Source organism: Sitophilus oryzae, unplaced genomic scaffold, assembly GCF_002938485.1.
Source record: "Sitophilus oryzae breed Bouriz unplaced genomic scaffold, Soryzae_2.0 scaffold_1442_pilon_pilon, whole genome shotgun sequence".
NCBI classification, from domain to species: Eukaryota; Metazoa; Arthropoda; class Insecta; order Coleoptera; family Curculionidae; genus Sitophilus; species Sitophilus oryzae.
Genome location: NW_022146107.1, coordinates 5,235,706 through 5,251,696, shown reverse-complemented (window position 1 = coordinate 5,251,696; position 15,991 = coordinate 5,235,706). Strand labels below are relative to the sequence as shown.

General features: G+C 32.9%; 1 protein-coding gene across 2 annotated transcripts in view; it reads left to right on the top strand.

Moving 5' to 3' along the window:
• LOC115877117 overlaps positions 1–15,991 on the top strand; it is a 246,114-nt gene that overhangs the window by 191,701 nt on the left and 38,422 nt on the right. For both annotated transcript variants that reach the window (XM_030893222.1, XM_030893223.1), the window contains one exon: positions 1,126–1,194. The gene's annotated coding sequence lies outside the window, so the exon portion shown is untranslated. The remainder of the gene's footprint in view (positions 1–1,125; positions 1,195–15,991) is intronic.

Genomic DNA, 15,991 nt, shown 5'->3' with positions numbered 1-15,991 from the left:
CTATTACTTATAGTACACCTTATCTAGGCAAAATTGTGTGAAAACTCCATTTTCTCATGTTTTGTTGCAGTTGTGCCCCCTGGCGGTCGCTCTACAAACTTGAAAATAATTTCCAGCAATTTCCCATAGCCTCTTTAGTTATAAATATTTTTTTCCGCAGCCCCTACGGCTAATACTTTCCGAGATACAGCCGAGAGCTATTCTTAGTGGGACACCCTGTACATTGAAGTTTTACTGTTTTGTTGAAAATAATTTATGTTTATTACTTTGGCTTCACATTTCAGTTGTTTGTACTTTTAATAATACGGTAAAATCATAAAATATATGTATATGTTTTTAATTTCTATGGGTTTCTTAGCCAAGTTATATTTCTGTTTGTCAAAAATTCCTAAAAAATGCGTTTTACTTTATTTTTGTGTCCGTTCTTAATAATTTGTTGAAAATTAATGAAATTGTTTGTTTACAAGTTTGAATATAATGTAAATAGTGTTAAAATAACAATCTTTTTATAAAATCTGTTCATCGTGTATTTTAAACTGAAAAAAAATTGGGGTCTGTCGGGCCCCAGCACGCCATAAGCTTTACAAAAATTCATCACGCCAGTTGAGGGTTAAACATGGAGATTACCCATAAAATTCCTTGTTTTTTCGTTTCACAAATTCACTAAACGCAATGCTAAACTGATCTAAAACCGCAGGTATAACTTCCAATGTATACGCTACAGGTAAAACGGTAGGTGTAGTCCGGGCTTTAAGAGAAAGGTGGTGAAAGCAAAAAAAACTGAAAAAAATTTATAAACATCGTTTAATATTATGATTATTGAAAATTATCAAAGCCCTCCTTTATTAGATTACATTATATTTCTTTTTTCTTCTGAACATAAGAGTCTTATTGTTCTTAAGGTCAAAGAAAATGGACCGATCGCTTGTCTTAAGTGATAGCAATTATGACCACTTGAGGTCGTTACGATCGTTACTGAATTAGCATAGAAAGCAATAAATAAATGCGGTTGGTTGTTGAATTGTTTGGCATGCCGATCCCATCGTATAATAATACATAATAGAAGTACTAATTCGGTTAAATTACACTGCTGCATAATTTGAATGTGTTTTTTTTTTGTTTCAGATAGACGATAGATGCAACTGTCAAAGCTTGGGGGATTTGGAAAAATAGGCTTTATTAAAAGGAAAACCGGTAAGTTAGGTCTTTATTTTGGATGAGAAATGAACTAGAGAAAAGAAAAATCGATTGTTCTGACCGAAACGTTGTGTTAATCAAATTTGATAATGGAAGTTCGAAATTCTTTTAGTTTCACCCTGTATATTCCTTCCTTCCCCTCGCACCTCACACACTGTATATTTTGTAGCATTTTGCAGTTTCGTTCTATAATTTTCAACGACCGCGTAAACATCTCCCTTGTTCCACTCTAAAAATCAATAACTAAGTGCTAATGTTCCGAAACATCTTGCCACAACGGGGGCAATAAAGTTTAGGGCCAATAAATTTATCCCGAAGAAGCAAAATTCAGAAAGGACCGTGAAGTGTAGGGTTCTGTAGGGCCGGCCAACTTCCATAAGCAAATTTTACGCTTTTTACGACACCCTAATAAAGATGTTTACAGGAAAAGTTGTTTTAATAAAAGTGTGACGAAGTGAGCCCACCCCTGTCGACCTTCTGTTAAATTTTCGGATTTTTTCCTTCCTTTTCATACCATACTTCGAGCTCAGTGGCGTACATAATACATCTGCGATGTATGATAGAAAAATACTACAGAGTATAGTCACGAGGAATGAAGTGGTCAAGTGATGTGTGTAGTTTGTCTCCATCATTATGGAGACAAACATGAAGCGAACACAAACATGAAGCACAAGACAGGGAATTCCTTCAAGGAATGCAGATTCTGTGGGGAAAATGGGGAAATACCAGACCACCTTAGTAGCACCCAAGTTGTTGGCAAATTTCTACATGAAAGCTGAGAAATGTAAAGTTCTTCTTCACTTTCTGTGATATTTTACTCACAGTCCGTGAACTGATATTGAACGCAGCTAAAACACACTGGAAGATCTCTGTATTTTCAATAAAAGCCACTAAAAATTTAAGCAACAATATCAGTTTTTCCTCTCTAACGCAGTTTAAAGGCTAAAGACTCGCCATGATCTCTTTCCTGTTCAAAATAATTGAGTAAAGATAAGAAAAGTTGCCGATTCCGACTTTTTAGTGATTTTGGCACTTTATTGCAATGAAAATTGCAGTTTTAACTAAAGAAACGCCCATATTTAATTGCAAAATTGTCAAGGAATAAAATTGAAAATATGTATTAACACTGATGTTAAAATAACATCGAATATTTAATATTGGCGAAACATTGAGATGTAACAAAAACATGCTTTATATTTTTTTTTGTTCAAATTTCTCAAACATTATAAATTTATTACCAGGGTGTTTTAATGCGCAGGCAAGCCACTGCTCGCTGGAGGTTTGCCTTAATTTCCGCATCAAATTTAACGGCAACATTTGGTCCTTCGTTCAGGGCCGCATTAATGGCTTTTTCCTTTTTTATATGCCTTTCCCGCTTAGAGTGACCGCGCCAAGAATAAAATTAACGATTTTGGCTGGATGGCTTTTACGTAAAAAAGTTGTAAAACTCAGTGACATATTATATGCGACGACAAAAAAAGATTATCAGACACGCCACTGAAACACCAAAAGTCTCATTGACGTATCTTCATTATTTTTGACTAATTGTACGCTGAAAAATTAATTTGTGAATTTAATAACAATATTAATTTTACCATATCCCAGTGGCGGGTCTAGGGTAAAATACGTCGTGGGTAAAGACAAAATTTGGCGCCACCACAACTCAAAAAATGTGTAGTTTGGTCTGATTTAAATTTAATTTCTAAACTCACAAAACTCATTGTGAAAATAATATCGTTTTGTAATAATCATTTAATATTAATAAACTGTATTGCAAAATTACATTTTTTTTGTGAAACTATGTAAACATAACTTATGGCGCTTTCAGACGGAGTGGACCGTACCAATAACCGTATGCGCGGAACGTCCGCGCGCGTTTTTTTTCAATAGACAGTTAAAGCACGGCCAAAGACGTAGACGTAGACGTATCGTTTGACATGTACGCTTGCGCAGTGTGAAATTCATTTGCGTTTACGGATACGTGATACGTATCTTTACGTGCCTTTACGTACGTACAAAACGCAAACGTATCGAGCCGAAGGAGTTTCGATTTTCACCCGAATGATGCCGAACGTACAAATTCACAAACAACTCGTTTCCACAACTGGCTAGTAATTAAGTTATTTCATAAATTTTCGGGCCAGTGTCACAGAACTGGTCCTAGTTTATTACAATAATTTTTTTTTGTGTGAAAATATTAAGCATCATAATAAACTCATTTTGGAATCTATTTAATTTAATGCTAATTCTTATAGGCAAAACCATAATATGAGGATTCTAAAAGATGGAATCTAATAAATAATCATAAAGCTGTGTCTGTTTTCCAATATTTTTTTATTATGAAGAGCATTTTAAGTTGTAAGGACTACTTTCTGTAATAAAATTTATAATTTTCTTCAGTTTTCGATGTTACTTTTATAAATTTAATGTAGAATCAATGGAATAATAGATATCCATTTTCAATTTTAAAATTAAATAAATTGTTTCACAAAATAATTTAGAATTACAAATGTACCATTTGCGTTACGTACGTCAAAATACTTGCTTCAACTCTTGTTTACACGACAACGCAACGGCAGACGTAACGTATACGTCAAAATACTTGCTTCAACTCTTGTTTACACCACAACGCAACGGCAGACGTAACATAAGTTTCTGCGTTTCTGCGTATACGTATTGTGCCTTGCTTTAACTGTCAAATATAGCTCATCCGGACGGAGCAAACGCGACCCATGTGAAATCGTTCATATAAACTCATGGTACTTGCTCGAAGTCGCGGACGCTCCGCTCCATCTGAAAACGCTGTTATTGTTACAAGTTTCTTTAAAGCCGCGTATAAATATGCCGAGGCAAGTAAGAGACAAACCCGAAACGAGTATGAAACGAGGCTATAGCAAATTCTTTCCAAAAGGCGTACTAATATGCCGAGACGAGGACGAGACGAGTCAACCTCAAGCGAAATTCGTCATATTATAGCCTCGAGCCGAGCGATTTAGCCTCGACCAGAGTCCCTGCCCAATCGAACGGCGTTGTCTCGCGGCTATCCATTTTCAGTGGAGCCTTTGGCGAACCCACAAAATTCTTCATAGGGCTATGCGATACTAAGGCAGTATCGATATTTTGGTATCGGTTGTATTGAATATAAAGTATCGATACTTTAAAATATTGATAAATATATTAAAGTATTATTCGATACCATTCAATATTTAAAAAAATTAATTAATAAATTTAAGTATACTGTGTTTTTTAATTGGATTAGGATCGAAAAAAATCAACAGAAGTCCTTTGTTTTAAATTTGTCGACGTTTCGCAAAATTTATTTGCATCTTCAGGACATTACAAAGTTAAGAGAGCAAAATACAATCAAAAAATTTTAAAAATTTAACAAACAACTTAAAACACATATCAGTGGAATTCCACACATACACAATTGGTAAAACTACCCTAATGTTAACAATTAAATAAAATATTTTTTTTTTGTTTTTACTCTTGGCTTTAGGTCGTTTAACGATTCCAATTTAACCTCCGGTTCCAAGAGGGTGAAGCCACCCCTCAAATATTACAATATTTTTTATTTAAAAAACGGTCAAGTTTCCGAAAAAACGCTTAAACACGTATATTTTATTTTGTTTTTTTACATATTTTAAGATTTTTTAAAAATGTATACAGGGTGTTTCGAAAAATCTGGTCATTGATTAATCACGATTCTGCTTAAACTGCTTGACGTTTAAAGCTGATTTTTGGCAAACGGATTGACTGTGGGGTGTAGAGGTTCGATAAGGAGGGGTTTCTCGAATCTCAAATTCCAAGAGGGTGAAAACGCCCCTCACATATTACAATATTTGTTATTTAAAAAACAGTTAGTCTTTCGGGAAAAAGCTTGGACAGCATAATTTATTTGTTTTTTTTTACATATTTTGAAATTTTTTAAAAAATCGTGCAGGGTGTTCCAAAAGATAATTTCTTAACGATTCTGCTTAAACTGCTTAACGTAAAAAACTTATTTTTGGCAAACGTATTTTTCGAAAGTCAAATTCCAACGAGATGAAATTACCCCTCAAATATTACCAAGTTATATAATAATATCGCCATATTGTTTTTTCTCATGCTGACATAAATGCGATTCAGTGTATTTTTAAAATTTAAGGTTATATCACAGATTAGGTATACTTTATGTATACAGATAAAAATCTTGTCCCTAATTTGTGGTACGAAAATTGTTTTTTTATGACGATGAGCAAACGAGTAAAATTTCCTCTGCGCAAAAATAAACTCGCGTTTAAACAGCGTAATAACTGGGCCGGTCAGGCGCTGTGCACAATTTTAGAGGCCATAAGTGGGCGTGCTATGTGCGCAAACTAGTAACCTAATTAGTGCTCGACTCCGAAAATCGGAACCACGAAAAATAATGCTTTTGACGATAAGTTTATAACCTGTATAATCTGTGGTTATATCAGCAGAAATATTAAATTTAATAATATCGAAATTATATCCGAGAAAATTTGAGGCAGGCTATATTGCTCTAAAAGAATTATACATTTTTCCAAGCTATATTGGATTTTCTGTATTAACAGCGTGCTGGTCGTCGTATAGGGATGATATATGATATCATTGCGCCCTTAAAAGGTGGATATTAGTCTGTATATACAGGAATAAAACGATTGAAGGAGCACATAACGCAGGAGAGAAACGGCAGTTATAACTATAAACCGGAAATAGTAAAGTGGAGCTTATTTGAAATTTGCGGTTTTTATTTCAAACTAGCGTGTACTCGCGACTTCGTTCACGTCGAATTAATCATTTATAATGGTGATGATGATAAAGCAAAGCAAGAATTTCCATTAACATACAAACTGGATAAAATTTTCTTACATTTATGTCAGCATGAGAAAAACCAATATGGCGATATTATTATATAACTTGGTAATATTTGAGGGGTAGTTTCATCTCGAACAAATTCCAACAACTTTCCAAAAATCCGTTTGCCAAAAATATGCTTTTACGTCAAGCAGTTTAAGCAGAATTGATGGTTAATCAATTACCCAACTTTTTGGAACACCCTGTATGATTTTTTAGAAAATTTCAAAATATGTAAAAACAAAATAAATTTGCGTGTCCAAGCTATGTGTCCAAGTTTCCCCGTATAACTAACCGTTTTTAAATAACAAATATTGTAATATTTGAGGGACGTTTTCACCCTCTTGGAATTTGAAATTCGAGAAACCCCTCTTTATCGAACCTCCTAACATCCCACATTCGTGCCATGAACCTTGGCACGTCTGATGTCGAGGATGGAGAGCTGGCCTCTGTGGAGCCATCTCAGATACTGGCTTTTCTTAAAGCCCTGAGACTGTATGATGAGTTATAACTCGTTATAACTCAAGAAAGGGGAACACACAATAGATCTATAAGGTCGCGGTGATTAACTCCCCTGCTAAACATTCTACATTCACCCCCTTGCAATTAGAATTTCGAAAAATCCCTTCTTATCGAACCTCTACACCCTAGAATCAACCTGTGTGCCAAAATTGAGCTTCTTACGTTGAGTGGTTTAAGCAGAATCATGGTTACTCAATGGTCATATTTCATGAAACACCCTGTATACATTTTTAAAAGAACTTAAAATATGTAAAACAACAAAATAAAATATACGTGTTTAAGAGTTTTTCCGAAAAATTTACCGGTAGTTTCAACCCCTTATAGAATTCGAGTTTCGAAAAATCCTTTCTTATCGAACCTCTACACCCTAGAATCAACCTGTATGCCAAAATTGAGCTTCTTACGTTGAGTGGTTTGAGCAGGATCGTGATTAATCAGTGAGTCACTTAAAGATTTTATACAGTGTGCCCACGGATTGTTTTAACTATACTTGTAAACTTCTTTATTTTCGATTTTTCGAAAAAAAGTCATTCTTCGTAACTTTTTTTGCTTGTTATTTAAATATGATTGAAGTTGCGAAATATAAATTTTAATACACGGGGAACTTAAAAAATGTAAATGATTAGTAATGTTTATAATGAATTCCAAAAAAGGATTGAGAAATGTGTTGACGTAGGAGGATTTTATGTCGAATAAATTTTTATTGTATTAATTAAATTAAATGTACCTTCCTCTATTAAGTTTAATAGATTTTTTCTCACATTTAATTAAAAAAATCCGTTTTAAGTTTATTTTTAATATCCAATATCTTAGTAACTAAACTCTTGTAAAAAAAATTATTTAGCATTTCAAATTGTTTTTCAATGCATGCTCTTTCACTTTAATGTTTCAAAAAAGTCTAATCGAGAATTTAAAATTTTTCATATCTCCAATTTTACATTTTTTAAACTCCCTGTATATTAAAATTTATATTTCGCAACTTCAATCATATTTAAATAACAAGCAAAAAAAGTTACGAAGAACAACTTTTTTTCGAAAAATCGAAAATAAACAGGTTTACAAGTATAGTTAAGACAATCCGTGGAGACACTGTATATTAGTATAGATTATAATGTATCAATATTTTTTTTTTGTAAATTTACTTATAATTTTTTCAGTGTAGCCATGACACAATGCGGTTAAAATTAAAGCCAAAAAGAAACTAAAGATTGACTTTCAGAACAATATCGTTATTGCATTACTAGCTTTTTATGATTAAATTACATCATTAGCTAGAGATTTACACATTATTGGATTTATATCAATTACCTTTCAGAACCTGCTCTAAGCGCATTCGAAAAATTACTAACAAGAATTTATTGTAGGTATTTATTTGCTGCCTGTGACCCACTTGCTTGTAATAAAATCGCTTTTAGATTTTTATTTTTAAACGCCGTGCCGTTGCTCACGACTCGGTATGAGAGTAATTCAATTATTACATGTCAATAGCCGATTTCGCCGTGTATAAGCCGGCGTTTCGACGCTGAACAGAATAGCATCATCAGATTATTGTACCGAAGCCGTATAATATGACTTGACTGATGATTCAGACATGAGCCGATTAAATTATCTTGAAATTACCTGAAAATATGCATGGAGAATGTATGCGTGTAGCAAGAGCCAACCTATTCGAATTTAACACACTTTTTGGAAAAATTACTTCTTTTTTGTGTTATTCTGTTTGGGTGTGGCCGAAGGAAATATATATTAAGCCGCGTCCAAGCTACTCGAACAAAACGTTCGCGAACATATATAATTCACACTATATACTCGTAGTAGCAGGTCGTAAACGACGGCACAGCCCTTCGCATCGGCCCCGAGGACTGAGGTGCGGGGAAGAATGCGACAACCAGTTTGCTCTATAGATCTAGGATGCGTTTAGGTAGTCACTGTTTTTTAGGTTATAACGAGTGCGACACGAGCGATAGATAGGTTGTCTCTGTCGTAACGGTCGTTCCCTGACGACTCTGCCGAGAAACACAACACTGTCTTTCGTTTCTCAAGTACACCTGAACTCTCCGTATCATAGCCGGGTAATTTTTTTATTTTAATGAAGCTATAAGTAAATTAAAAATATATCGTATTTAAACGTTTTTATATTTTATTAAGATTTAGGACAGGTTTTTTACATAAAAGTTTAGAAAAAACGTCTTAGAGTCCGAAAAGGATAAACATAATAAAATACACGTTATAGAAGAAATTTTATAATCGAAATTACGTAATTTTTGAAATTAATAATAAATTATTAATTTTAGTCAAACATTTACAACCCCTAATATTAATCAAAACCGGATCTATTCCACAGATATAATAGAATCGGCGACAGGGAGAGAAAAAAAAATGATTGTTGTAATTTTTTTTCTAGTTAAGTGATGTCTTATTATGTAAATTAGAGAAAACATAAATCTGTTCCATTAAAGCAAGGAAGGTGATAGGAAGTGGATAAAATAAAAACTACATTTATTTAACTCGGTACTGTCTTTATTATACCGGGTGCGGCTCAAAAGTGGCTCATCCCCATAATTTTTTTATATTTTCAAATAAAAAAACAAGATTTAGTATGTTAGTATATGAAATAAATTAGGATTGATTGACGCATTCAATTGTTTTTGGTCACTTCCTGTGTCACCGGAAATGACTATAACTTTTAATTTTTAAACGGCACCCTCGGTATATTTCTACTTTATTCGATAGAAAATGACACTCTGAATAGAATGAAATATCATATGTCAACTTTTGACATTTTCGCATATGGTTTAATTGTAATTGTAACACGCGGTTCATAACGACAATTTGACTCGAAATACCAAGTGTGTGGTATCAATATATTCATAAAAAAATGCTTTTTCCAAATATGCTAATGAGTCACCCTTGTTCCATTTGAAAAATTGACATATGTATGATTAAAAATACGATTTGTACATCTTTTAACCGGCCTAGACAAGACACGAAACCTATTAGACGATCAAAACTATTTTTCCAAGGCTCCTTGACTAAAACTTAGTGGATTGAAAAAAACTGGATTGAAATTTAAAATAGGATATGTTTTTAAGCGACAATGTCAAAAGTTGACATATGATATGTCATTCTATTCAGAGTGTCATTTTTTATCGAATAAAGTAGCAATATACCGAGGGTGCCTTTAAAAATCAAAAGATGTAATCATGTCGGTGAAACAGGAAGAGACCAAAAACAATTGAATACGTCAATAAATCCTAATTTATGTCATATACCTACTAACATACAAATCTGTTTTTTTATCTGAAAAAAATAAAAAAAGTTATAGGGTAAAAAAAAAAAGCTAAAGTTAAAGCACTTTTGAGACGACCCGGTATATTAAAAAATATTGTTTCATAATGTAATATCATTTTAAAATTCTTGTACGTTATTTTAGATTCTGAAAATAATTTTAGAATAAACCGGAATATATTTTTAATAAAAACATTATTAATTATTAACAGGGTTATAATTATGATTTTGTTACAATGTAAGTAAGTAAATAATGTAATGTCGCAACCAAACCAAACCAAAAAATTCAGATTTTACATTTTACTAAAATATTATCTAAATAAGCGCCTTTCTACAACAACGCCACTGACTGCCAATGGGTAAATTGAGAGTTGCCTACCGGTCAAAAGTCGTTTCAAGACTTAAATGGATTATTTAAGTCAAATTTCTTGCAAATTTGGCACTGGCGAACCATATTTTATAGTTTTTGAACAGAAAAAGTCAATAAAATAAACACTTAAGGACTACAAGCTAAGAAAATGCGTTAATACAGCCGGGGAGATAGCGGCAACAAAGCTTTACCGCACACGTGCGACACGTACTACAAGGTAATAAATGAATGAATAGGCTCCCTCGCCTCTAATCGGTGTTGTCATATTGTAAAGAACTTATCCTTATTAAACAGTATCCGACTTATAATTTAGTAGTATAAGGACTATTAATTTAATACATCTATGGAATATTAAAACCTACTTTATTAAACTGTAGTATTAATATCTCAATATATGTGTATAACAAGAAAAAAAATATTGATAATATTAAAGACGTGACAACATAGGCTGGATGAGGAAGGCTCGGTCGACTGTACCCAGAAGTAAACATGTGTACAAAAAAGGTTGTTTGTCCGCGTTGAGATGTAAATAGTGTAGTCTATATTTTATTTTAAGTCTATGTTCACACTATATACTCGTAGTAGCAGGTCGTAAACAACGGCACAGTCCTTCGCATCGGCCCCGAGGACTGAGGTGCGGGGAAGAAGTGCAAGCATTTTATTAAATAAATTAACCGGTAAACAGTTTAAGAACTTTTGTCGTTGAAGAATCAATATTTAGCAGGCGGAGGGTCACAGGGGTCTTCTGGTAGATTATTCGTTATAGTGTATTTTTAAGACCTGTATTCATTTTCAGCCGATTCTACCAAGGGTTTCTCAAAAGGGGCTCATCTTTTTACTTTTTTATTTTTTCAGATAATACAACGAAATTTGGTTTGTTAGTATATGACATAAATCGGGATTGATTGACGTATTCAGTTACTTTCGGTCGCTTCCTGTTTCACCGGAAATGAGTACAACTTTGTATTTTTTTATTTTAGATTGTATCCTAAGTACTTTTTTACTTTATTTGATAGAAAATGACATTCTGAATAGAATGACATACCATACGTCAATTTTAGACAATTCCAATTAAATAAAAATAGCATTTTAAATTTCCAGCTAGAGTGCCAAGACTGAGTTAAAACTATTAATTTGTAATCAAAGAACTTTGGAAACATATATTTGATCGTGTAATTTTTTTTCGTATCCTTTTCATTTTTAATGATAACTCAAATTTTTCAAATGGTACGAGGCTGGCTCAGCATATTTGGAAAAAGCATTTTTTACGAATAATTTGGTACCACACACTTGGTATTTCGAGCCAAATTATTGTTACGTTTATTTATGGCCATTTTTAAATTGAAAATATCAAAAGTTGACATATAATATATCATTCCATTTAGAATGTCATTTTCTATCATATACGGTAAAAAAATACCGAAGGTACCATTTAAATCAAAAGTTGTTGTCATTTCCGGTGAAATAGGTAGTGACCGAAAATAAATGAAAACGTCGATCAATCCTGATTTATGTCCTATACTAACATACCAAATCTCGTTTTTTATCTAAAAAATTAAAAAAGTTATAGTGAACCACTTTTCAGAAACACCCGGTATATTTATTTCTAAAAATGTAATGGTAAAATTTCATTTTGTGTGTGTTCACGTGTCAAACTTCCTATTAAGTAGTAATTTTTAATTTCAGATTCCCATAATAATTCCGGTTTTTAATAAAAATAATCATAAAGGTCTTTATTAACAAAAATGAAATTATGTGGACGAAGTCTAGCTACATAGCTATTCACACTCAACCCACAATAAAATTAAAATTATAAAATCTTTTCTTTCTCTAAACAAATTAGTTGTAAATGTTTTTCACGATCCCAGTCAAGAACTGCGTCTCCAATTGTCGAATACTCGGTAAAAAATAAAAATCACAGATGGACGCCCGAAATTAAATGACACCCTTCCAAGTGTCCGGTACAATGTCCACCGAAATGCACGCCGTTCGCTCCTTTTGATTTACCGACACCCGTCGGAAAAAGAACGCGCGCGCTCTAACATAGGCAGACGCACGCTCTAGCGTACAAGCTAGCCATTCGGCGCTCCGCGCTCCTTAATAGGCCTAGGCTAGCTGTACTTGTTGGCTTTATTATTTCTACCTATCTCACAATTTTCACTTAGTATCTGTTTAATTATATATGTTCGCGAACATTTTGTTCGCGTAGCTTGGACGCGGCTTTATATTTCAGAAATCTGCCTAAGGCTTAGCCCTATACTGTCATGGTATAAGCCACACCCAAATTCCATACACACTTGCTTTGATTAAGGCTTGATTAAGTTTGCCGAGTATGAAATAAAAAAAATTTCTGTAATTCTGTTAACAAATGATTTGGAATTTTATCTGGACATAAACTTGAGAAAAAAAAATACAATGGGACAGATAAATATATGATTATATGATTATATATATTATATTATATATATTATATATATGATATATGATTTATACTTGTTGTGTGACCTGTTCTAATCCCAAAATCATGTTCAGAGAACAGGAGAACCCGTTCCTATCAGATCTGTGTTCGGTGCGATCAGATAAATTGATGAAAATTGAGGCGGATAGATGTCAGCGTGCATGTAGTGGCAAGTTCGAATACATTCTAATTATGACTTTTTGACAGCAACAATTAAACACCATTAAAGTGAAAAAATAAATGTAGGAAAAGCAATAAATAAGTACTCCTACTACATATTTTAACAATTTTTATTGTACAAAACTGCCAGAAACCTTCATATTGTCTTCTAATTGGTAAAAATCCTTCAGCCCTTCAATCGACGAAATTTTACTGTAAAAACCTTCAATTCTGGCAACTAGTTTTACTTTTGTTCATTTAGACCAATGATGGCGAACCTTTTTAGCTTTTTTCCTAAAATTTCGAAATATATAAAACCATACATGTTGAATGCTAACCAATTTCAAAAGGTGCACAACTTTCTTCACAAAAACTTCAATTGGACAAATCAAAATGGGACACTCTGTACATTCATTTCTTATTCAATCGATTGAAGGGGAGAGTAGCGTTAGTGCAAACTACATCGTTTGTCAAGCCAAAAACACACCAGCTTCCACTTTCTAAGGGTCTAAGAGTGGCGTATACCCTCTGTTTCGGTCTCACGAACTACGTTATACAGTTCCCGGTCCATTTCATTTGACAATTCAGTCATACGCTCTCGCTTACTATAAATAAATCCCCTATACAATAAACCCAAATGACCCCATAAATATATCTATCCCATATTCACCGAAAAATCGATAGCCTCAAGTGTTAAGAGGTAAAGCTTCAATCAGAAATCAGAACCTTGCGATTAGTGGAATAAATGAGTGGTGTCAATTAGCGTAGAAGTTTGTTCCTTTAATTTCAACGTAAGCATTAAGAACGTCAAAATTAGTGGTCCTAATTATCAATTAGTAGAAAAAGTTAACAAACTTTTAACTTTTCCACTAATTACACTTCAAAATTTGCTAGGAATGTCATTTTGGATTATCACCTTGATATCATCCGTCAAGAGAAATTATGATTATAAATGAAAAGTTTATTGTTTGATAAGCTAACTATAAGGCTTTTTCTGTGGATACAACTGACTACGGCAAACTGTTGTTTGGACATTCTATTAATTTTAATTGTATTTTTTTGTGAATGATCGTAAACTCGTGTAAAGCTTCATTTAGAGCCTCGAAATGAGTGGTCTCAATTATACATACTAAAATATTTTCGTTCAATGATTGTGGAATTGGGCGTCAATTAGCAAGCAAGGGATGGTTCTCAAAAGTAAAACCGATAAGATATTGAGTCTCAAATGAAAATAATATCAAATTATTAAGTCATGAAGTAAACATGCATTTAGCAATGTTTACTTTCATTATGTACCGGGTGTCCCACTAAGAATAGCTCTCAGCTCTAAAAGGGATATGAGAAATTGCTGGAAATTATTTTCAAGTTTGTAAAACGGCCGCTAGGTGGCGCAACTGCTATGGAAAATAAGAAAATAGATTTTTTACAGAATTTTGCCTAGATAATGGGTACTATAAATAATAGCTTCATAATCTTCAGTAAATTTTGGATTTTTTTTGTTAGAACCATTTTCCCCTATCTGCTAAAATAAAGTGGTGGGGGAAGGTTACACCTATGTTTATTTAAATGTTAATAACTCCGGACTGGATGATCAGAATCCAACAAACGAGGGCTCGTTTAAAAGGGCGTTTCTTACTCTATATTATACCATAAAAATAATAATAATAAGGTTTTGAACGTAGACGCTAGGGGGCGCTTTCTTACAATTTAACAAACATAGCGCCTTTTTTCAAAAAAATTAAATACGATAGTATGTGTTATTTTAGCTGATAGTAAAGAGTAGTAAAACCTTTAAAAGTCAGCGAAAACCGCATCTTGATATCTTCTTTCAAACCGAAGATATTAACAAAATTATAATAAATACCAAAAAATAAACCCTTAATTACCTTATTTTTGCAATACAGTATCAGTAGCCCTCTTGATTAGGCCCATTCTAACAAAAAAATAAGATAGAAACAGTTTAAAATCGACGAAATATCAGAATACCATAATACCAGATGTATTAATATCTAATAATTAAGATATTAATAATAGTGAACAAGAAACGATGATTCAGTGAAGTCATGGTAGGCTTTGGAAAAAAGTTGCTTTTCGCGTAATAGTATAAACATCAAATTGTTATTAGATCAACATTTTGGTAGTCTTAGTTTTTAGTTTTTTTATCTTTTAAATGCTTTTTCAATATGCCTTTATTATTTGAAGTAGTTGAAGTTGTTGGCATTTTGAAAAAGCAATCAAGAGATAAAAGACCCTGCTAAGACTATCAAAATGTTGATTTAATAACAATTTGACGTTTATACTATTACGTCAAAAGCAACTTTTTTCCAAAGCCTACCATGACTTCACTGAATCATCGTTTCTTGTTCACCATTATTAATATCTTAATTATTAGACATTAATACATCTGATATTATGATATTCTGGTATATCGTCGAGTTTAAAATAAACTAACTGTTTCTATCTTATTTTTTTGTTGGAATGGGCATAATCAAGAGGGCTACTGATACCGTGTTGTAAAAATAAGGTAATTAAGGGCTTATTTTTTGGTATTTATTATAATTTTGCTAATATCTTCGGTTTGAAAGAAGATATCAAGATGCGGTTTTCGCTGATTTTTTAAGCTTTTACTACTTTTTACTATCAGCTAAAAATACATATACTATTGCATTTAATTTTTTTAAAAAAACGCGCGATGTTTGTTAAATTGTAAGACAACGCCCCCTAGCGTCTACGTTCAAAAACTTATTATTATTGTTTATATGTTACAATATAGAGTAAGAAACGTTCTTTTAAACGAGGCTTCGCTTGTTGGATTCCGATCATCCAGTCCAGAGTTATTAATATTCAAATAACAACAGATCTATCCTTCCCCCACCACTTTATTTTAGTAGATAGGGGAAAATGGCTCTGACAAAAAATATTCAAAATTTACTGAAGATTATGAAGCTGTTACTTATAGTATACCTTATCTAGGCAAAATTATGTAAAAACTCCATTTTCTTGTTTTTTGTTGCAGTTGCTGCCCCCTAGCGATCGTTCTACAAACTTGAAAATAATTTCCAGCAATTTCCCATAGCCTCTTTAGTTATAAATATTTTTTTCCGCAGCCGCTACGGCTAATACTTTCCGAGATACAGCCG